At 27.6% G+C, this 23,389-nt stretch overlaps 1 long non-coding RNA gene across 20 annotated transcripts in view; it reads right to left on the reverse strand.

Annotated features, from left to right (window-relative positions):
* Nucleotides 1–1,717: 1,717 nt before the first annotated feature.
* The window catches only part of LOC147816018 (uncharacterized), a 46,497-nt gene continuing 24,825 nt past the window's right edge, over nucleotides 1,718–23,389 (reverse strand). For 2 of the 20 annotated variants that reach the window (XR_015431582.1, XR_015431566.1), the window contains 5 exons: nucleotides 19,863–19,952; nucleotides 14,855–14,988; nucleotides 10,996–11,081; nucleotides 8,418–8,500; nucleotides 6,649–7,089 (listed from right to left, as the gene is read on the reverse strand). This is a non-coding gene — a long non-coding RNA (uncharacterized LOC147816018). Of the gene's footprint in view, nucleotides 4,877–6,648; nucleotides 7,090–7,515; nucleotides 7,645–8,280; nucleotides 8,318–8,417; nucleotides 8,563–10,995; nucleotides 11,082–14,854; nucleotides 14,989–17,582; nucleotides 17,662–19,862; nucleotides 19,953–21,896; nucleotides 22,246–22,686; nucleotides 23,378–23,389 lie in introns of those variants that run through there. The other 18 variants (XR_015431572.1, XR_015431577.1, XR_015431575.1 and 15 more) reach the window with 17 other exon arrangements.

The raw sequence follows: 23,389 nt of genomic DNA on the forward strand, positions 1-23,389 counted from the left end.
AAATTCCCCACGGACAACGAATTTCTCGAATCCGACGTTCGCGCGGACGGCCATTTCCCCGTTATACATTTCAATGAGTGGTGATACATTTTCAATTTTTGTTATCTTATAAGAGTCTATCGCCTCACTTCTAAAATGACCCTCTAATCTAGAAATACATACTGAGCATGGTGGAATTGATGTTTTCTCTGTCTCCCGTACTGCAGCGGTTGAAAAGGACTTTTCAGCAATGAACTTAGAAAAAAAATAAGCATTACGTACTGGTCTTAAACAAGAAGCGTTAAACGCAATTATGAACATCTACCTAAATGGAAAACCCCTTTCAGATTTTTGTGCAGAAACCTCTGTAAATCATTAGCTTGATTGCGGAACTGGCAGACGTCATATTTTATTCATTTAAAAAACGCAGTACCCTCGGATACATTGACATTCCAGATAACTTGACATTTAAATTATTTCATAAAAGAAATAAATTATTTTATAAAAGAAATACTAGGTTCCTATTAGTAACCTAATGTTCCTTTTATTACTGTATAATGCAATCCTAGTAATTGTAATCGTAGTAACTACTAATTCATTGTGCAATTTATATAAATGTTTGTAATAAATAAGAGAAAATTATATTTTTATTTATTTAGAAGCGACGGGTTAGTTTCAAAGGAGGACGGGTACATTGTTGGACAAGCCGTCCTCGGGGACGGGTAAAATTTTTGAGTTTTTTCGAGCCCTGCTATATATAGGTTCCCTGATATGGAAATATATTGATAAAAACTAACTGCAATCAGAGCAACGCAAGAATCAAGCAAGCTGATCATCAGACTCTAAACCAGTAATTTTGTCGCTTTTAACGATCTCGAAATTTGACTGCAGACAAAGAAAAAAATAAATTAAAAAAAAAATGTTGTTTACTTACCTTTAATACACTGTGAAAAATTACAGGTCAATGAAAATAGGGAAAAAGATAATAATAAAAATCTGGAGAAAAAAAATATATATGATTCACACTATTGTATTGATATATTTTGCTTCGGCTATATTTATACAATATTAGAAAGCACTCCTTTTTGCAGACATAATCGTGTGAGCTGATGAAAAGATTATATCTTTTATTTTCCGGATTTTTCTTAATTTTTTTCCTTCAGATTTTTATTATTATTTTTTTCCCCTTTTTTCATTGTTCTGTAATTTTTTTTTCATGTTTTCTCCAGATTTTGAACTTATTTTATGAGTTCTATTTACTTGCAGCTTAAGCGCATCAAATAAACCTAATTGTTTTTCTTCTTTTTGTATTTATTTATTATGCTATATATATATATACCTTGTAACTATTCACATAAAGTGTTGGTCAAAGTCTTTTTAATCCAAATGTTGAAACAGAAATTCTGTTATCCCTATAAATATTTAAGAAAAATCTCTGATTAAAAGCCAGAGAAGTTGACAGGTCTATGTTTGTCATGAGATTGCGGAGCCCTAACCTTCATCACCCTCTAGGCATACAATGGGCTGTTGTAAGAATGCTTTGCTCTTATACTTGAACTATAATGCAGTGAAGAACAATGCTTGGTGCTAATTTTCAAATAAATCTCTTGGCCTGGTTCATTTATTTTTATTCTTTAATTATTCATTCTGCTTATTTTCTTGATGAATGTAGCAAGGAAAAAGTTATTTTCACAATTTTAAAGTAATATTAAAAAAATGAAAAAAGATAACTTGTAAAGCTAAACTAAAAATCCTTTATTTAAACTATTAGCAAATGTTGATACATGACTTCAAATAATATTTAGTACAAAACATTTTTTTTTTATTTTATTTTATAACCGTCGTTGAACAGCCGACCCAAGTTCATGGGTTTACGACTACTAACGTTCAACTCCGTAGCCTTGTAATTTTGAACCAATCCAGAAGACAAGGAAACTCCTGGATCAGTACCCCCAGAGGTATTGATTTGTTGTGGGAACATGGAGGACTTTGAGACTCGACAGATTTAACGTGCATCAGTCACCATTTACTACACGGGGAGTCTTCGGCCGGCGAGGATCGAACCCACGACCTCTTGGATATGGGCCCAGCGCCCTACCGACCAGGCTATCCCGGCCCCAGTACAAAACATTTGAGTTCATTTGAACACTTGCGATAAAAAGCTATTTATTTTAAATTCTACACATGCAGCAGCCTATGAAGGGTTAAAGCCTACTGAGCCCATACAAGTTTTTGTGACTCTAGGCTCTGGAGTGCCAGAGCAAATATTGGGTGATCAACCAAGTGTGGAAATCCCCAATGCTTGGTACTCATTCAAGGTTCCCACTCAATTTCAGAAGGAAAAAAATTCCCTGACTTTTCCAGGTATTTCAGGAAAAATTCAGTGAAAAATAAAAAATCAGTGAAAATTTTTCATCAGAAATGATTTTACTTTTTATTTGTAGTGCCAAATACTAGATTTTGTGACAAAAACAATATCATTGGAAGAGGAATAAAACATGCAAGTTTGGCTAAAATGTTAAATTTTTGCAACAAATAACTGTAATAGATATCAGAATTATTTAACTCAAAAGTTTACATAAAAACTGTGGTCTACCAGAAAAAAACTTTTTAAGAGAGGGGGGAAAAAACTAATTATTGCAAGTAAAAACTTTTTATTTTTTAACATAAATGATACTATCTTGTGATTTTTTTCCATTTTTTGAACATAATTAAACCTATTTTGCAGCAGGCCTCCCACTCAATTTCGGAAGAAAAAAAATTCCCTGACTTTTCCAAGTATACTAAGTAAATTTCAATGGAAATCCAAATCATATTTTATCATACTATGCAATTTTTCATCCAAAAATTTTAAATTTTTTATTTATTTGTAATGTCAAATATTAGATTATGAGAGCAAAAACACATAATAGAATGAGAATGGAAATATAGAAAAGTTTCTCTAAAAAAGGAATTCCAGTTTAGACATACTTTAATATAGTCCTTTTAATATAGACATACTTTATAAAATGACTCTACTAGATGCTAAAATTAACTCGAATCTCGATAACTGATTACTGTTACTGACAATTCTAAGACTGATCTATTACCAGGTATGTTGAAGAATTTTTCCAGGTATTTTGTAAAAAATTACAACTTTCCCTGACAATTAGAGTCAAAATAAAATTCCCTGAAAATTTTAGGTTTTTCGTGTTCTCCCTGCCATTTTATTGACCCACTGAATGGATAAAAGGCTGTGTCAACCTTGCCTGGTCCGAAGCAAGAACTCTGGACCTAAGAATAAGAGTGCAACTTTACCACTGAGCCACCGGGACTCTCTACAGTTAAAACAAAGGGAAAAGGTATAACAGACAGAAATTTTTTTTTAAATACAGGGTATCTGCTACATTTTAGATTTTCAAATCCATGACTTTCCAAGAATTTTTCTTTACTTACAATTGAAGCTACAATTTTCGCCGACAAAAACACAACCATAAATTTGAAAAAGCATTGTAATAACATTAATTGAAATGATAGGTATAACTAAAACTGTTATATTCTGCAAAACAGAGTAAAGAAAGAGTTGCAGCAATAAAATAGCTGAAAAAAAAATACAAAAGCAAATGACTAAATACAGTCAGATATATGTTATTTAAAGTTGTTTTATTTCTTCTTAAAAGTGTTATCTAAAAAGCTTAAACTAGAATTTTAAATTGATAAAATAAAAAAAATAAATAAAAAAAATATTCTGAAATCACATAAGTTTAAAAGTTAATTAATTCACTCTAGAAATGGCGTTCTTTCCTTCATTTTCTGAAAGAACACTACACTTTTTAAAGAACAGGTTAAAAACATTTTATATTTTAATAAAATATGACAGTGAGTGGGGATTTTGTTACAAATTTAGATATTCGTTTTATTGGAACACTGTGAAATTGGGAAAATTCTATTTTAAAAATTACATTTTTCAGCGACCTAAATCCATGACGTATCATGTTTTTTTTTTAAATAGTTAAAATCATAAGATTTTATGACAGATTTTGTTCATTACCGAAATCTATGACTTTCCATGATTTCTCATGACTTTCCAGGTGCGCAGTAGAGATTTTTTCCTTTGAGGCACAGTAAAAAGTAGCTGCTATTTTTTAATTATTCAAAACTATTATAAGCTCTCGAGTTTTAGTAATATTTTCTTATGATAGTTAGAGCCTATAATATATTAGTAAAACTATTATAAGCTCTCAAGTTTAGTAATAGTCAAGTTTAGATTATCAGTGTTTATAGAAATATTTATCAGTATCAACGTACATTTATAAATGTATTCTTAAAAAATTCAACGTTGTTTTTAAACGAATATTTAAAACTAAGATGAAACAATATTTATTTTTTTTATTAACAGGAAATCCATTCAGAAAATATTTGGATTATTTACAGTATTATGGGCTTTAAGACAGCTTTGGAAGAAAATCTCAAGTGATACTGTCAAAAACCAGTTTACGACATCCAAAAATTTCAACCTCCACGGTATAAAATCCTCTTTTTTTAAAATCCAGACACAAATCATCACTTTTGAATTCTTTTTTTTACAATAAAAATACTGTATTTCTTTACTTAAAAGGATTAATTAAAATGAGCACTGCATAACACTCATATAAACAAACTGCAATTAGATTAAATGTTAAAAAAAATTATCTCTCGTTTGCAATTAAATTGACACTTAGTCATTAATATAAAGTGACTTTAATTCAAGTTAAAAAGAAATCAAAAATTTAATAAATATCTTCATTATAGAAATATTTCACAAAAAACAATCTGTGTTCAAAAGTCGTATTCTTCTATAACAATCTCTTCATCAAGCAATATCTTGACATTTTCATCCGACTTGTTTGCATTGTTTCCTTCATCAATTGTGACACCGCTTCAAAACAAATAGTTAAAAATTTAAAATTTTACAAGAATAAAAGTAAGAAATCAATAATGATGAAAATGAGTATCAATAATGGTGAAAATAAAGATCTAAAGATACGGAAATGAGTTTTCCCTACCTTTTAAAAAGATATAGAATAATTTTCAATTAAAAAAAAACATCCTTAAACATATGTTTGTATCTCATTAAATTTAAAAAACTGAATTGACAGAATACTACAAAGTATAAAAAAGTCATTAGTATAAACCAAAGTCAAAAAAAATTTTCTGATAATTCAATGTAAATTGCACTTTAATGCTGCTTCAAATTTATGTTACAAAATTAAAAAAGAGTAATATTTTTGGAGGGAGTGATGAAATTATTTGAGGTAAGAGTAGGAGTTATTTTCTAAGCATATCTGAAGATTTTCTTAAAGCAAACACAGATTTTTTTTTAATAATAAAATCAGCAGACAGAAAACTATGTTGAAAATTTTAATTAATCTTCGTTAATTCTTTTAAAGATATCAAATTAAATAAAATTTAAAAAAATTAAGAATTTTTTATTTATTTATTTACAGAATTTCAGAAATTTACATAAAATATGACTTAGTGCTACATTTTTTAATTGATGTACAATTTTCGCTTGATATATGTTAGACTATGCCTAATTTTTGGAATATGAAGAAATGGAATTCTTGAATAAAAGAATATGAAGATTGCGCTTCAGATTAACTCTGTAAATTCTGCTGCTTGGTATATAAGTTGTACAGAGCCAGCATCAAAAATACAAAAGTAATAATCAATCAGAGTTTTTAAATGAAGGAATACATTGCATAAAACAGATTGCATAAAACAGTTTGCAATAAAGCATTTAGCATTGATTTAAAATAGTTCTTAAGTATCAAGAACAAAATGCAGCTTTCTAAACTAGCTAACATTTGGTGAATGAAACAATCACCAAGTTACATTAGAAATAATCATACCTGCCAGCATTGGAGAAATGAAATCATTGAGATTTTACTAGCGAAATTTTTTAGGCTACTAGTAAAGTTTTACATCATGCATAACCAAAGTCAAAAAGAGAAATTTCAAATTGGATATAATGAAAGCAGTTACATTTAGCGAGGTAAAAAATATGTGTATAAATCTTAATCTAAAAAAGACTTTTTTAAAGCATTATTAACAATTACTTCAAACTATTTTAATTTATAATTGACGTCTAACAGTCTACCCAATTTTTTGGGTTTACAACTACTAACGTTTAACTCCATAGAATTATAATTTTGAACCATATCCAGAAGACAAAGGAACTCCTGGATCAAGTATTGGGAGAAATTTGTCTTTGTGAAGGACTTTTTGATGGAACTAACCCGCATTTGCGTTACATGGAGAGGAAAACCACAAAACACTGCCACGGTTAGACGGCAAGGGGACTCTACCCTATGATCTGTCAACCAGTGAAGATATTTTTACTTAAACTATTCACAATCATTATACTGTAGTACTATCTGTTGAGGAATAAGAAGTATTTTTGCCATCAAAAAATATTTTATTGCCAAATTTTTTAAAAAATTTCTTCAACAAATACGGAAAAATTTGAGAATATGCAGGTAAACAGGAGATAGTCGTAAAATACAGGAGTTTTGGTTAAAAAAACAGGAGACTTGTGAGGTATGAATCATGTAACTCTAGAGAAAAAGATCAGAAAGTCTTTTCTTGAGTGAGGATGCGTGTTGAAATAAAGATAATAATATTTGTTTTCTTAGAAAGAAAGATGCATAATTTATGAAAGAGCAAAATGCTTTGCATTTATTTAATTTGCATAAAAACAATACAGTATAACTGTACATCAACAAAGATTTCAACACAAGTTAGCGTTCACAAATAGTGGAATTCTACAATGCACATATTACTTAATTCTATATATGTATAGAAAAATTTATTTAGGTATATATTTAGAAAAAAAAAATCAATACCTTGGCAAATATACAAAATTAAAAAATATATGACACTTAAATTTTACATTTCATTGCAAAAAATATAAAATTTTATTGAATATTTGAAATCAACGTTCTAATTTTTGGCTAAATTAGAACTAAAACATATTGTCTTTTTTGACAACTGCATTTAAATCACTAAAAATATTTTCTCACAGCATTTCAGTGTAAGTTCTTTTGTTCTCCTGCACGGTCTATACTCTTCTGTATTGCTTTCAAAATGGTTCTAAGGAGTAAAAAAAAAAAGTTATTTTAGATTTGTTTCAAAAACCATAATTTTTATCACTTTTATATCTCCAAATAATCAGTTGCTGAAAAATTTAGTGTTAAGAGTTACGATTCCGAGACCTGTACAGTACTGAGTAAAAGAATGGTACAATCCTCTTCTCTCATTAAAGATAGCATTATCTCACCATATTTATCTTTAGCACAACTTTATATTTTATTTTATAACCAGTATTGAACAGTCAAGCCAATTTCAGGTTTACAACCATCAATGCTGAAGCATTGATGGTTGTAAAATGTACAAGCAACGTACATTTTGTACAAGGTTTTGTAAGGTAACAAATGTACAAGGAAACGTAGTAAACTACGTTTCCTTGTACATTTTGAACCAAATCCAGAAGACAAGAAAACTCCTGGACTAACCAACCTTTGTAATGATGCGCACAATTTCCTTCTTAACACAAAATAGAGGCATGCTGCTTGAGAAGATATCATTTTCAATACTTATAAAACATTTTCTTGAGAGTGTAAAGACAGATGTATCTAGTCCTTCTAACTGGGAAAAAATAATAAATAAAAAATAATCAAAACACAAAATTCCTCAAAAAAAAAAAAAAAAAAAAAAATCCTTCACAAGGTATATAGATCATAATTCTTAATAATGAAAACCTAGAAATATTTCCTCGCAGAATTATGATATATAGTAACTGTTAGGTTATTTTAAAAGAGCAGAATGAAACTTTATAAAAAATAATGTTATTTATGCCCATACAAATTTTATACCAATTATAAAGCATGGAAGAATTAGTAGCTTTTGGAATTTGCTTTGGTTCGTTTTTGAATTGAGGCACTGTAACATATTGTCTGTTTTATTAATAGGAAAAATAAAACTACAAATTTTTTTCCAAGAAAAAAACTATTTCAAGAGAAATGAATGTTTTCAGTTGTATTATTTTTCAAAACTCACAACATAATAATTTAGACAGCAAGAAAGCATTGACTGTATTATTACCAAAAGAATGATAACAAAATTCATTTTACAAAACTACAATTAACCTTTAACCACTCACATAAGTACAGAAAAGTTAAGATATTTTTTATTAAGTGGTAATACCTTTGAAAGCAATTTAGGTTTAAAATTTTGCCTTTTTTTAAAAAAAAGTACAAAGTAACTATTAAAATAAAGTCTCACCACTAAAAGCATATTTCAGAGATTTTTGCTACCGCCACTAGTGTAAGATAAAAAGAAAAAAAAGAAAGAAAATTTAAAAAATGAAAGCAAATATAAAGTTACATGATATTAATTTTGCAAAGAATCTTCATTTATACCTTTGATAAATTTTCATAAAACTGAGGTTTGTGCAGGTCTCCATCTCCTATTATTCACAGAGGACAACTTGAACATCAGACATCTAGATGCCAAAGACACCATACAATCATTCATTGTGTCATGACTCTGAAATATATATATACACTACCTTACAATATTTTTTAAAATTTCTCAAGAAATACTTAGAGTATTATTTAGTAATTTAAGCAGTTTTTAGTTCATCAGATTTTTTATACTTCGCAACAAAGTTTAAAGCTTTCAGAATTTTAAGAAACTGATGATAAATTTTTAAAAAAAAGTATTTTTATAGACCTATGCAAGAAAATCAATTAAGAAGCTTTTATTGCTTATTTTGGTAGTGGTTTGTAAGAACAGCATAAAATTTTATAAGCCTAGCTTAAATATTTATGGAGATTATACAAAACAAATTTCTTTGTCTTATGTTTTTTTGCTATAACTTTTAAAATATTCAGTACAATTAAACAAATTTTTAGAAAAATTTAAAACTATTTACAAAAATATTGATTTCAAATAATTCAATAAGCTCAAGATATAAGTATTTAAAGTAGTTTGTTTATATTGCACACCTACAGAAAATTTAAAAAAAAAAATCTTTTTCATATTTTTCTAATGAATTGTATTTGGCAACTAATGAAAAACATCTGATTTCAATATCTTAAAAATTATCAAGCAATTTCTGTACTTTTTAAAAGAAAGCTAAAAATGATAAGGATTTTTCCACAAGTTTCATTTTGTAAGATACAACAAGATTTATTAAAAATGACACTGGCAATAATAGCTGAGACTATGAAATGAAATTTGCGAATTTAAAAAATAAAAAAATTACTTAGAAAATTGCTTGAGACTTTTTAAGATATTTGAATCAGTACTTAGTTGCTAAACGTGGCTCACTACAAAATTATGATAAAAAAATGTTTAATCGAGCCCCCCCAAAAAATGAAATATTAAGATAAGTTGTTCTTAAAATATTCTGAATTTTTTAAAAAAAGGCAAAGATCATTTTATCTTCAGACAAAAGAGTACAAGGCTGCAAGAAATAATAATTTTTACATGATCAGTTTTCTTTAGAAATAAAAGATTAAATTTAATTTAATAGCTCTAAAACTAATTTGAAAATTTTTAGAAAGAAAGAAAAATATAATGCATATCTTCAGACTTATGAATATGTGACTTCAAAAACTGCTAATTATACTGTCAAGAGATTTTGCTTAACTAAATTGCACGGAACAGAAAAAAAAATTCAACTGAAACAAGTGATTCCAAAACGAGAGAGTGGAGTATTGCAAATAAATCAAGTGTCTCATGACTTTCAGTCCCAGAAATTTTTTTTAATGTCCCAATAAAGCCTTTTGCATGAAACAAATTTATTAAGAAACAAGAATTTAAAAAGAAAATTTCTGCTTTTTTAATGAACATACAACATTAAAAAAACACCGCAATCATAGAGTCCTCGGGTATTGAAAACTTTGCATCACTTTCTAATTGAGCCCGCATGGCAGAACTTTTTCGAGCAATCTGTGACAGAACTCTCAAGCTGTGAAAGAACTCTCATATCTTTCTGCAAGATACTTTTAATAATAACAATAACAAACATATACGTTACTAATTTCAAATGAAAGAGCTGCGCTTAAAAAAAACTGGATAACTATATTTAAAAAAAAACTATATAAATTTTTAATTGAACATGGAATAATTATTCATTCTAATATTATGGGTTATATTCTCGCATTTTGTTGGGGGGGGGTTGAATTATTTCCTTCTTCGCATTCTGTAAATAATCATCATAACAAAAAAAAAAAAAAAAAAAAAAAAAAAAAAAAAAAAAAACAATTAGAAATCATAAAATCCGTAGAAGTATAATTGCAAAAAAAAGATCAGTCACGAAATCACGCAAATCGGACTCCTCAAATGCATGCTTCGTTTCAAGATCAGGCTGTTGTAATAAATATTGTATGAAAAATATCAGATTTAAAAATCATGGTGAAATTAATAGTAATAACTGCCAAACATTTGATAGAATTATTGCCTTAAAAAGTAAATACTCTAATGCACAATTCGAATTTTCCATATTGAAATATATAGGAATATTTAAAATCCAAGTGAAAATCAATATCAACATCTGCTGAAAATACAAACAAAACATTATTTACACACCGACACATTGAATTACGATACTACCAGCATAAATTAAGCAAGTCAAAAAGTGATTATATAAATGCAGGATTCAAATATTACATGTAAATTGTTGTAGAAAAGAAAAGGAATTTTTTTAAAAAAGAAAACTCATTTTGCAAGAGCTCTGTAACGTTCTGCGACAATGTCACCATGATTCTGCCACAGGGTAATTGAGTAACGCTTGATAAAGGAAAGTTTGGAAAAGCTAATGGGTTTGAGCAAATGTGAATATAAAAACTGAGTGTTCGGTTTTAAGAAGACAATAATTTTGGGGGTTCTTCAAATTTGAGGACTAAAAGATACATAAACCAGAGAAAACTATTTCTCAAAGTTTTAATTAAATTATTAGCAGTTTAAAAAAAAAAGTGATAGAGCACTCACATATTCAGCTTTGCTTAACCAATAGGAACAAAGGGAATATCTTGCAAAAACAAAGTAAAATCTTCAGATGTCTTATCAAACAATTCCTAAAATAATACAATACAAGATTAGAAAACATCAGTAAATGAATGAAAGCGATAATCATTAAACAGAGTCTGCATTGCATACCTGCCAACATTGGAGAAATAATTTGAACTCAATCTTTTTGTTAAGTAATAAATAGTTTATTTTGGTGATTAAAGATGTGGTATTTGTATTCTTTTTCATTTTATGATTGTTTAGATTTAAGAGCTTTCTGAGCACATGATATTTTGTGGAATTGTATTTTAATAAACAGCATGCTTAGAAGAGAAATTAAAAATGCAGAATAAAGTAGATAGAAGAATGATATTTTTGTCAAAATAAGTTCTGCATTTAAGAGTTGCTGTAAATCTGTGTATTTACGATGCAGCGACTTCATGTTCAGAAGTGCAATTTCATTTAGACCACACGGTCACCATATCAACTTTCTACTTCATAGTTAAGTACCTATATATTCGACAGAAGCTTAGAATTTACAAGTCAAAAATTCAGAATGGATATCTGTTGGGTGGAAAAAGTATCCAATTAGACTATAATACATCGTTTATACATAATGCTAAATAATTTTCAAAGATTGTGCATGATTATGATTAAATAACCAGTTCCTGACAAAAAAAAACTCTTTTTTTTATTACATTAGTCAAAGATTTGGTGCATATTTAATTAAAAGAATTAAAATAAGAATTTAATAACAAGAATTTTTAATTTTGCTCATTAATGACATATCTTATTTTTTACACTTTTTTGAAGGTCCCTGCATTAACAAATTAAGTTTCTTTTTGCTATCTTCCAAAGCTGTTAAATATTCTACTATTCTCGACTTAGCCTCAGATAATAGGATTGGTTCGCTTTCTATAATCGACATGTCTTTATTATTTAACCCATCTTTCATACTTTTTTCAGCTGTGGCTAAGAGATCATGAGAAGCCTTCAATTTTTTTTACAAATCAATTTCAGCAGCTTTCAATCTGCTTTCCTCAGTTTCAGTGTTTTCACATTCTTCTTTCTCAACCTCTAATCGAGCAGAATAATTTTTAAATGCTGCAAGCGCCACTTTAATCATATCGTTATCAACTTTAAAGTTATTTAAACCCCTATTTTGCTAATATGTGGCACAACTTGTCTCAAACCATTATCACTATGCGAATTTAAACTTGCCCCATTGTCAAGTAGCTTTTTGTTCACACTAAAACCTCTTTCAACATCAACATGTGGTATGCACAAAAGAGCATTAAAAAGCTTTGTTAAAAGAGGATATTTGATATTTCCCAATCTATATTATCTTTCTTCACAAAATAGTTTTTCCAAAACACATCAATTGGTGCATATTCATTTGAGCCAGAAGAATAACCTTCTGGTTTCCACGTAACAAAGATGCCTCTTCAGGTTTTAAAATGGATGGGGTTACTGTTGCCAGATATCTTATTGGCTTATTAGAAGTGTCTTCCATTCTCATTACAGAATGCAACACTTTCAGATGGTACAGTAACCTATTTTCAAGTGGCAATGCTTTTATTGACTGTTTTGCGCATACTTGGAACTTAATTACATAGACTTTCTATCTGAAGAAGATAAGGACGTCATCGCAAGCAAAAGCAATTTAAATAAATTTAATATTGAGTGGCTCATACTATTTTTTAAATTAACAATTACTTTATTTAATTCTGTAAAAGGTAATTCAAAACTCTTATTAATTTAACTATTATTTAAGAATATCGAGTGTATTTTTCTTAAAATTTAAATAAATGTTATTTGTAATAATATATTCAACAAAACATTAACAGGATTAATTTTGATCATACTGAATTTATAGAAATATGTAAAGAATTAAGCAAATTAAGAAACTTTAATAAATTTATATTACAAATGTAAATTCCAGGAGCATTCGGAATGTTTTGGGATGTGTTTAAGACGAAATTTGCTGTATGGGTACTGAATGGCTCTTAATAAATTTTTATTAAAACTGGTTACCAAGCACAGTATTTTAATAATGAAATGATTAAAAAAAATTAAATAATTTTTAAATGCAAATTAACAAAAAGATAAAAATTTAATTAAACAAAAAAGCATAGTTACCTTTTATATACAATACATTTAAAAACATGATATTTAGGGTCAAACCAAGTAAACATAAATATTTTAAAGAGGAATGGAATTGACATGCCAATTTGATGAAAATAATGCAAATAAGAGTAGATAGTTAAAAAAAAATGATTACAAAAAACAAACAGTCTTGTTTAGAGAAGTATTTGAACACACATATAGTAAAAGGGTAAAGATAAATAATTTGGTGCATTTTCATAACAAAAAAAAGGAAATAACATTAATTTTCATAATTAATAACATGTAACGAAAAAATAAAAGCTAATTTTGAAGGTTAGTGTAGGTCTTCAACTTAGATATCTTAAAATTGCCCTCCCCACCCCAAAAAAACACTATCTCTTCCACGAGCAGTATCCCCCTTGTCCACACTATTCTTTTCATTCAGAATTCTTCACTCTCCTTACAGAGTATCATTCTAGGCAAATGGCCGAATATATTAATGAATAAACCAGTATATTATAGAAAGGACATGCTTTCTTCCCCTTACCTGTAGCCCCCCCCACACACATATTCCTTTTTGTCTCTCTAAAATGTTTTACCCTTGATTGTTGGTTTAATTCTAAGCGATAAAAAAACGACTTTTTGTTTTAAAAAATTGTTCCTATGAACTATACTGATGCTGAAAATTTAAGGACTTTAAAAAACAATGTATCAAAATTAAGTTCGTTTAAGGGCCCTTATTTTCCAAAATAAAAATTGAGCAATTTTTTAAAGATTTTAAGGACCGTGGGAACCCTGTAGTAATACAAACAAGAGATAAGTTAGCAAGCAAAGGCATTACACCTACAAAAACAAAATACATTAATAAATATTTTTCTTCTTCCTTTTTTGATTGATAAAAGTTAAATTTTAGTTTTATTCTATTGATTTTTTATTACTTGATAAAGAAAGCGAAAAATAAAAAATATTTTTAAAGCCATAGATTTTATACTTAATTAATAATAATAAAAAACATAACAAACGATACAAATTAAACTGAAGAACTTGTACCAACAAGAAGGTAGCTTTTATGCAAAGCAAACTACTTAATTGTTGTCTAGGAGAGGAAGTAAAGCTTAGCATAAGTTTTTTCATCAGTTAAATAAATTCTGATATGAAAGAAATTAAATTATCCTGTTTGCTAGCAAATCAATATCGGATTTGGAGCAATTTTTCAAACAATTCTTTGCAATAAAAATAATAATTGAAATTTCAAATTGCTACACAATATTTATGAAAGAATTAACAATACTTCCTTAAGTACTCCACAATATTTATTCAAGTGCCACACATATTTCTTTCATAAAAGTTTAAAATCATGGCAAACAAAACAAAATATGACACACATTTTTTCAGCTATCTAACTAATAATAATTTAACATTATATAATATAATTAAAAATAATTCTTAAAGTATCCCTTTTGCAGCAAATAAAATTAACAAAAAGTATTTCATGACTGTTATTCTCAAATATGAAAACAACATAGAGCTTACCTTTAAACTGAGACATAGTCTCTTTTGAGACGACAGAAGAAAAATCGAATTCTGCAATATCGAATTTGCAGGTTAACAGCAAATGTTAAAGATATCTCAACCTTTTTCGAAGAACCCGTATGAATGCATGAAATATGGTGCAAAATTTTATTCAGCGAAAAAGCCTTAGAACAAGGAAGTTTAAAACAAGCGGATTACTTACTTCAGTCATGGTGACTCTTTCAACTTCAACAAGTTTAGTTGCAATTGTCTCAGGAGTAAATTCCAAGGAGCCATATTCTTTTAACAACATCTTTACATTTATGTTATGAATACAAATGTGTTGCCCATCTTCAGCTAAAGTTAAATGAAACAAAGAATAAAACAGTTACAATACTTTAGATTACTTTAAATTCAAACTATCTATATGTAGAATAAACATAACAATAAATGACTTTGGTTTGCTTAACAAAATAAATAAGAATGACAAGAAAGAAAAAAAAAGGGAAAATATATTTTAAAAACTTATTAAGATTCTTCACACTTAACGAGAAATTATTTCAACTTTATAGTATAATAATGCAGTAAAACATAGATAAATAAATACTGTTAGAAAAATGTCACCCCTTTTCTTTCACAGTCTGAAATAGAATTCATACTTGCATCACATATTCCATGCTATTCAGACATTTTGAAACACTAAAAGAATTTTCAGTCATTTAAATATTTTTTTCTTCCTAAAATAGAATTAGAGTGACTGCAATTCAGTAACTTACAAGTTAAAACCTCACCTATGAATTAGAGATTCATTGTGGATCATTGAATTTCATTTCACAGCTAAGTACTGTATTTATTTAATTGGACAACAAAGTACAATAACAGACATAAGGTCATCTCATTATTTAAGCTTGCTCTGAACAATAAATTTCACCATAACAATTTTTTATTTTAGGACAAATATTTAAAAACCACAGTTTTTTATTTATTGTTTTAAGGAAATAATTTAAAGCAGTAAGAAAACCATTAGTTTTAAAACAATTAAAGCTCTTTTAAAAACTAATGAAATGGTACAAAAAAATTACAAAAACAAATTATAATGAGAGCACTACATGAATTTAAAATTAATGTTTCAAAGACATTCATGCACTTTTCAAACAAAGAGAAACTCCTACCCCACAAGTAATTTTAGATTTAAACATAAGAATATCTAAGGTTTCATTAAATTTAATCTACCTAATCGTTTAAGATTTTATAATTTAATAAATAGAAAACTAAAAACAAAAATAAAGACTTCCAATTGAAAGAATAAATTCTAAATGGTGGTAAATTCATGGAAAGATACATTAAACAGACAAGATTTTTTTTTAAAATTAATAGAAAGATTTCTTAAAAATAAAAGTAATAAAGAAATTAGAAGCATCATTGCTGTTTTGAACAAAGAATAAAAACGTATTTAATAACAAATATTTTTTTAAAATTGTGTTTCACCAAAAGATTATAGAGATGTTTATGTAAAAGGATAATGGTAAAAATATATTGCTTTTATAATTGGATGAAGTTTATTTCTTAGTATGTTTAGTTTTGAAATTAAATAGTTATTTATTGAAATAGTTGTAATGTTTATCATGATTTTTTTATTCTTATTCATTGTTAACTCAAATAAGAATTTAAAAATTCAGAAAAAAATAAGGTCAAGCATTTATTCTGCAACTTTGCAATAAATTTTTAGAATAATAGAAAAAATGGGTTGGCAGATATATGAGCATTGATGAAACTTTATAAGATATAATGTTGAAAAAACTTCATAGTACTTAGTTTCCTCCTTATGAAACTGTTGAATGTATTTAAAATTTGGTTTCTTTTAATTTTTCATGAATTTTCTTTTATCTTTAATAAATGATAAGTCTTTTGTGTAAATAATAATGTGCTCTAAGATTCATTTATTAATTTGTTCCTGGCATTTGTTTTCTTCTCTTATATAAAGGTCACCATTCATTGCATTAATAGATTTGTTACAAAATGTTTTGTATTCGTTTAATTGCATTAAAATGTAAAGATATGATATTAGAAGCAATTTTCTTTTAGCACTGACAATAAACAATATTTTAAGTTTGCGAGCATTTATATTATCAGAATTGTGTTTATTACTTTAATTTTGAATTATTTGACTGAAATTTGAGACAAGAATGTAAATTTTTTATTTCAATTATGTTTAAAATAATATAACGGTAAAATAATGATAATAGCAAAAAAATTCTTTGATTGATTTAATGTTTAAAATTTAGCTGAAAATCATCTACATTATAGTAAAAGGAAGAAAAAAAATTGAAATCACAGTAGAAAAGAATCTTGTGTAAATTTTCATCAGAAAGGTCCTGTATAGTCTTTGTGAAAACAAGATTTGTAAATGCTTAATATAGCTTTTTCTATCGCTTATTTATCAATATCCGAAATTTAACTTTAGTATCTCTTCAATTTTTGTATTTTCTTCTCTTAAAATGCCCCATTAAAAGGTTTACATATTACGCCTCTTTTTTGTAAACCTTTTTACGATTCTTGCAATCCACAATTTTGAATGAGCAAAATACATGGTATAGGTTTGCTTTAAACAAAAATAAATTTTGTGATTACATTCTGAAAATAGTAACTGATAGTAGTCTAGTTTTGATCATTAATACTAAATACAGCTTTTTAAGTTGATGTTAAAAAGTATGTTTTTCATCTGCTTTATGTGCAATCACATGTTTGTGTAAATTTTTTTCTAGATAAAAAAATATTTATTACCCTTTTTATATGTTTCGAAATTTAAATGTTATGTTAATTTTTTTGCAAACATTGTTGGTGTAGTACGAAATAATTATAGAACTGTTAAAAATTTGTGATGTGTACACATAAAATTATTTTCACAATAAAAAAAAATATTGACAATTTTTAAAATATTTCATGTTTACCTGGTTTTAATCCTTAAAAAATTTCTTTCGGTGCCTTTGGATTTTGATTCAGATTTTTTTTTAGGTAGAATTTCAAAAACTGAAAGAATATGACCATTGAAAAAAGTGAAAAAAATTTTTTGGAAGAAAGTAACTTAAAAATTTTTAAAATAGTTCTCTTTATCGACATAATCATTACAGAAAACGATAAATTAAATTATTGCATATATAAAGCAATTATTGTTTTGTTTAGAGAGCATTTCAAGATTTACTTCCATGGCAAGGAAGACAAAATAAAAGGCTTTATAGGAACGAAGAAATACATAATTAAAAATGATGAGAATTTTTGTCAATGACGGACTGAAGGGTGAAATTCCCCAGCCATTTTAAATAATTTGATTACAGCTTTATCACCCAAAAGACCATGAGAATTAATATAACCCTGTAACAGAAACATTTTTTTGGTAATAGAAATAAAATAGTTAAAGGAATAAAGAGTTAAAAATAGATTTTGATATTCAATTCAGCCACAACAGTGAATTAATGAGTAATACATTTGTATTAAATTAAAACGTTAACCGTTACATTGATTGTTAAGAAGAGAATAAAATATTTATATTAGCTTTATATAAAATGTAATAAAAATGAAATAATTAGTTGAATTTAATTAAAATTGAATTAAAAATGATTAAAAAAAATTAAATTTAAGAAATTAAAGAAATTTTAAAACCTAAGAAATATGCAATGCCATCTCATCATTCACAAAAAACCAGCTGGACACAAAGTATAATTTGCAGGAAGAGGAAGAAAACTGATGATAGCAGAATTAATTATTATTTAGTATGTACTGCTAAGTAAACAATGAGTGAATGACAAAGCTACTGATCCATGTTTTACTGTTTCACAACAATACAGAAAATTAAGTAAATTTATATTGCTTAAATATTATACTACCATCCAAATCATCCTCTTGTTTATTACAAAAATATTAATTAATGCAAGATAATAACAGAAAATATAAAATTAGATAGCATCAAAACTTATGCAAAATATTACAGCAAACTCTAAATAATATTATTTTGTATAGAACCTAACATTACATGATGCAGAGAAAACAGTGACCTTTTTGAAAGTCGTGAAAAAGATAGATTTTCTGGCTTTCTAATGTTCAAAGTGACATATAAAAGTTAAGAAAGTAGCTCAAAGTGAGATATAATACCATATTCCACTTAACTTTTAACAAATTTTTGAGTTTGGTAAACATAAATTGAAAATTTATAATAGACTATTTGTTATTGATCAAAACCTTATGAACCTTATGATGAAACTTTATAAGATATAATGTTGAAAAAACTTCATAGTACTTAGTTTCCTCCTTATGAACCTTATGCTAGAACTTTATATATAGACATATTATGTCTATGAAAATCTGAATCTAATTTTTCTTTTAGTTCCATTCTACAGGGGTGATTGTGAGCCCAAGTCAAAATTCCGGAAAATTTCCTGGGTTTAAAAAAAAAAACCCAGTTTAAATTGAAGAATTAGAAAATTTTTCCTTTTTCTCAATATTTCTTAGTTTACTTAAAATATGTTTAAAAATTTTCACATACCTATATCATTTACACATACTTATGATGACCTGGAGAAGTAATTAAAATTTACAAATATGTCTTTCTTTTTTGAGTTAATGATTATAACAACTATTTACTGATAAAAAATGAATATTAATTATGAAAATAAGCTTATAAAGTATCCCTCTGGCTCTCCCTTACAAACAAATAAAATAAACTGTGTTTTTAAGTTCCACCTTTGAAAATTTGATTTCCGGAAACTTCTGTGATCAATGATTTTTTGAAACGTCTGGACCTTCGATCTCCGGAAACTTCCGGATCACTGTTAACGAAAAATCCGGAGCACAATCAGCCCTGATTCTAAAAAATATCTATTCCAAAGCAGGGTTTGAATGAGAAAATTTAAACATCATAAAAAATGAGTATTGAGAATAAAATTAGAATTATATCTGATGCTCACTTATTCCACCAACAAGTATAAAAATTAAAGTTATGTATATTTTTATAAAAAAGATGTATTGTTAATGACCTAATATAAAATATTTAATGTTGAAGAATTTTTTTTATAACTTCAAATGGAAAAAAATATCCTTATCATTAAAAAATAACTTTGAACACTAAAATTAGAAAAACGTTCTTTAAAAAAAAATAAAACCATTGTAAAAATGATGGGAATAATTTTAAATACAAATTTTTCATTTTTTGACAATCAATCATAAGAAGAAAATACCTCTATTTTTGCTTTTGAGTCACTCACTCTTTCTTGCAATTTATTTTTTTATAGAATAAAGTTTGAATTCTTTGTTCATAATGAATAATTCTGAAAAAGAAAAATATTTAAAGTGAATGAAATTAGTTATTGCTATTTATTTATTAGAAAAATAACAGCATTACTCAGTCAAACACTCAAAGACTGACAAAGGAAGGGGCATGAGGGGCAGTTGCCCCGGTCCCCACATCAGAGGGGCTCCCTAAACCGAATTAAAACTTTATTTTAGGTTTCCTTCATTAATGAACTTTTTTTTAACAAAATATGTGTACAGTGTAGAATCAGTCAGTTTTATGTTAACTCCTTCATAAATCTATCATATGAACACAAAAGAAAAATCTATATTTTGTAAATTCATGACTTTCTAGTGCGGAATTCAGTTAAATTTTCGCAAATACGATGGAAAAATGTGGTCAATCAAAAGCCTGTATTTTTGCGTATAGCAAAATGCGATATGTTTACAAAATTACAGGTTTCTGATTGGCTTGAGTGAGCCATTGTAATTGCGAAAATTTTGCTGAATTCCGCCCTAACGTCAGCAAGGATATGAATTTTTTGCAGCCAGATGACAAAGTTAACAATCAAAAGTATTTAATTTTAATTAATTCAACATGATTCTACTTTTTCAATTTTGCTTCATAAAGCTACGGAAATATTATAAAATAAAGACAACTAATTGACAATTTAAATCAGTGTTTCCCAAAGTGTGGTATGCATACCCCCAGGGGTACGGGAACAGTTCAGCGGGGGTACACAAAGGCTGAAAGCCCTTATATAGTAAGACGGAAAAGAGCAAAAACTGCTACGAAAGAAATTTTATTTTAGCATTTTTTCGAGAAAAATAAAATATCTGTAACTATCAATATTTCTTCTATAGTTTTAAGATATAAGTAAAACTGCTTCTTTTCCAAGATAAAGAAGAAATTGTTGAATAGTTTTAAAGTAAACTCCTGTCGAAAACTAGCAATAACTTAAATGGTTTTTCTACCAGCCTTTCCTCTTTTCCGTCTCGCTTTCACCCCTGGGGTACACGTTCTTATGCAAAATATCTTGCAACAAACGAAAATTTCAAAACATTTTATTTAAAAATAAAACTAGCCATGAAACTTTATGATTAAGTATTTTTCTATTGACTATTTTTTGCAGAGATAACAGTTAATAATTAGTGGTATCAACAGCCAGATGTGATTTTTAACTTTAGTGCCATTTTTTTACAGTAAAAAAATCCATTTTTTTATCAGTGGTAGACAGCGTTACGAGAAATTTAAAAAAGTTACACAAAAGTCATAAGTTTGGGAAACACTGATTTAAATAATTACAAATATTTCAAGTACATTTAATTTAAATAAACTATAACTTCAATAATAACATTAAAAAAGTTAAAAAAGAAGATTTCGGATTGAAATATATACAGGATCAGTGAATTGCAATAAACTAAAAAAATAGCATTTTCTATTTAAAAATCTAAGGTCACACTTTTTTAAAAATATATACAATTTAATTGTGATGGCAAAATGAAAACTTTATTTGGCAAGGAGCCACAATAAAACAATTTATATACTTTATCACCCTCAAATAAACTCAGTGTTTTCATCTCAGAAAAAAAATGGGTGAGAATTTCTCACCCTTTCTCAAAAACAGGGTGAGATTTCAAAAAATTAAGTGAGACTTCAAAAATTAAAAAAAAAAAACACCAAGAGACTTGGAAAAAAAAATCATTTCTTTAATCATAATGCATTTTTAATATCTTCTAATTTTTAAAGCATTGAATATTTTTGCAGCATCATCACATGGAAAATGTTCTACATCTACTTTTTCATCAGCTATTCTCATCAGGTGATCAAATGCGTATTTGTTTCGTTTTGATCGTTTCTACCCACATTTGTTTCATTTTCATTTGTCCGTTTCGGAGTAGAAGATATTGACTTTACAAGGTATTTGTCCATCTTACATTAACGAGCAAAAATTTGAACATCTTACATGAAGAAACCTTACCTACGGTAAACACGTGGTTGCAGAGAAATGCGTTCTGAAAGAGGTTCCGTGGTTCGGAAGGATGGTGTTCTGTTGTTCTTAAAGGTTCTGAACAATACTGGTAAATAGGGAAGCTAGATAATGGGGCAGATGTTGAAAATAATAAAAGATCCAGGAAGAAAAGTGAAACGGATTTTATTCTAAATGGCGCAAATGAGAAATTTTTTTCAAAATGCGAGAAATTCGCGAATTTTGAAATTGGTTTATAGAATGCGTGAATTTCTCGCGGTTATCATTTTTTAATGCGAGAATATAAAAAAATATGCGAGATTCTCGCGTTCTCGCGCTGTAGTGAAATCACTGAAACTGTACATTTAAAATATTTATATAACATATTTTTAATAAAAAAAATTTCCTGCTTGTTGAAAAATACAAACAAGATACTATAAATTTTTCATTTCAATTAATTTTTAAATTCATTATTAAAAAATTTTGATGAAATCCAAACTGCTCTGATCTATTTTTAAAAGCTGCTTAGATGTAAAAGTTAAATTTAGCTATTATTTTCATTTGTCTTAAGCGATTAATATGTATTTCTTACAAACTTTATTTTTATACACAGTAAAGCATTATTTTTATGTTCCTCACTTATCCTTTTCCCTTATTAACATTTATTATTACCATTATCATCAGTTATTTTATTATAACTTTTATTTATCTCTTTCATTTATTTGTCATTTCATAGTATTTCCAGTTTATTCTTAATCTATGCATCTTAATTTTTTTTTATGTTAAAAAAACAATTGGTTACATGTCTCATTTTTTTGAAGTATATAATTTTTTCGCCTGGATTCATAAAGTTCTAAGCAAGGCTCACAAAAGGAATCCTCCCCCCCCCCCTAGAACTATAAAAAAAAAACTAGAACTATAACAACTCTATTTTAAAAAGAAATACAACGTTATTAAACTTAACAACGTTTATTATCTAAAACATAACGAAAGCATAGCAAAGAAGCGTTATACCAAAGATAAACAAACACAAGCTCAAACATAAAAGCAAACTGAAACTAAAACAACACGTTACAATACAGTCACAGTTAACCTAGCTGATGCGTCAGAAACTACATCAGTGGCGAAACTAGATCACCCATCCAAACTAGGTCACTGTTTAATTTAGGATCCAGTTCATCGCTTTCAACAAAGGGTTTTGAAAGAAAAGAGTTATTTCGGATTACTTGGTAGTTTTAAATCCACGGTCTATGCATGGTCTATTCGAAATATGATCACAAACTAACAAAAAATATGTGCGTGTTATTAGATACGCTCAAGGTTAGCAAATTGCTAATCTATGCACAATCCTAAACTCAACTGACTACTTGCTGTATATCGCCGTTTGACAAGAGTAAGTAAATCGCTCTGGCAATCATACATTTACATTAGTCCAGCGAGCGTGCATTAAAAATCGATCAGGGGCGCCATGGCGCCGCGTTGCCTACCCCTGCTATAGACAAACA

This window comes from Parasteatoda tepidariorum, chromosome 2 (assembly GCF_982258835.1).
Source record: "Parasteatoda tepidariorum strain Cologne lab strain chromosome 2, Ptep-v5.0, whole genome shotgun sequence".
Lineage (NCBI taxonomy): Eukaryota > Metazoa > Arthropoda > Arachnida > Araneae > Theridiidae > Parasteatoda > Parasteatoda tepidariorum.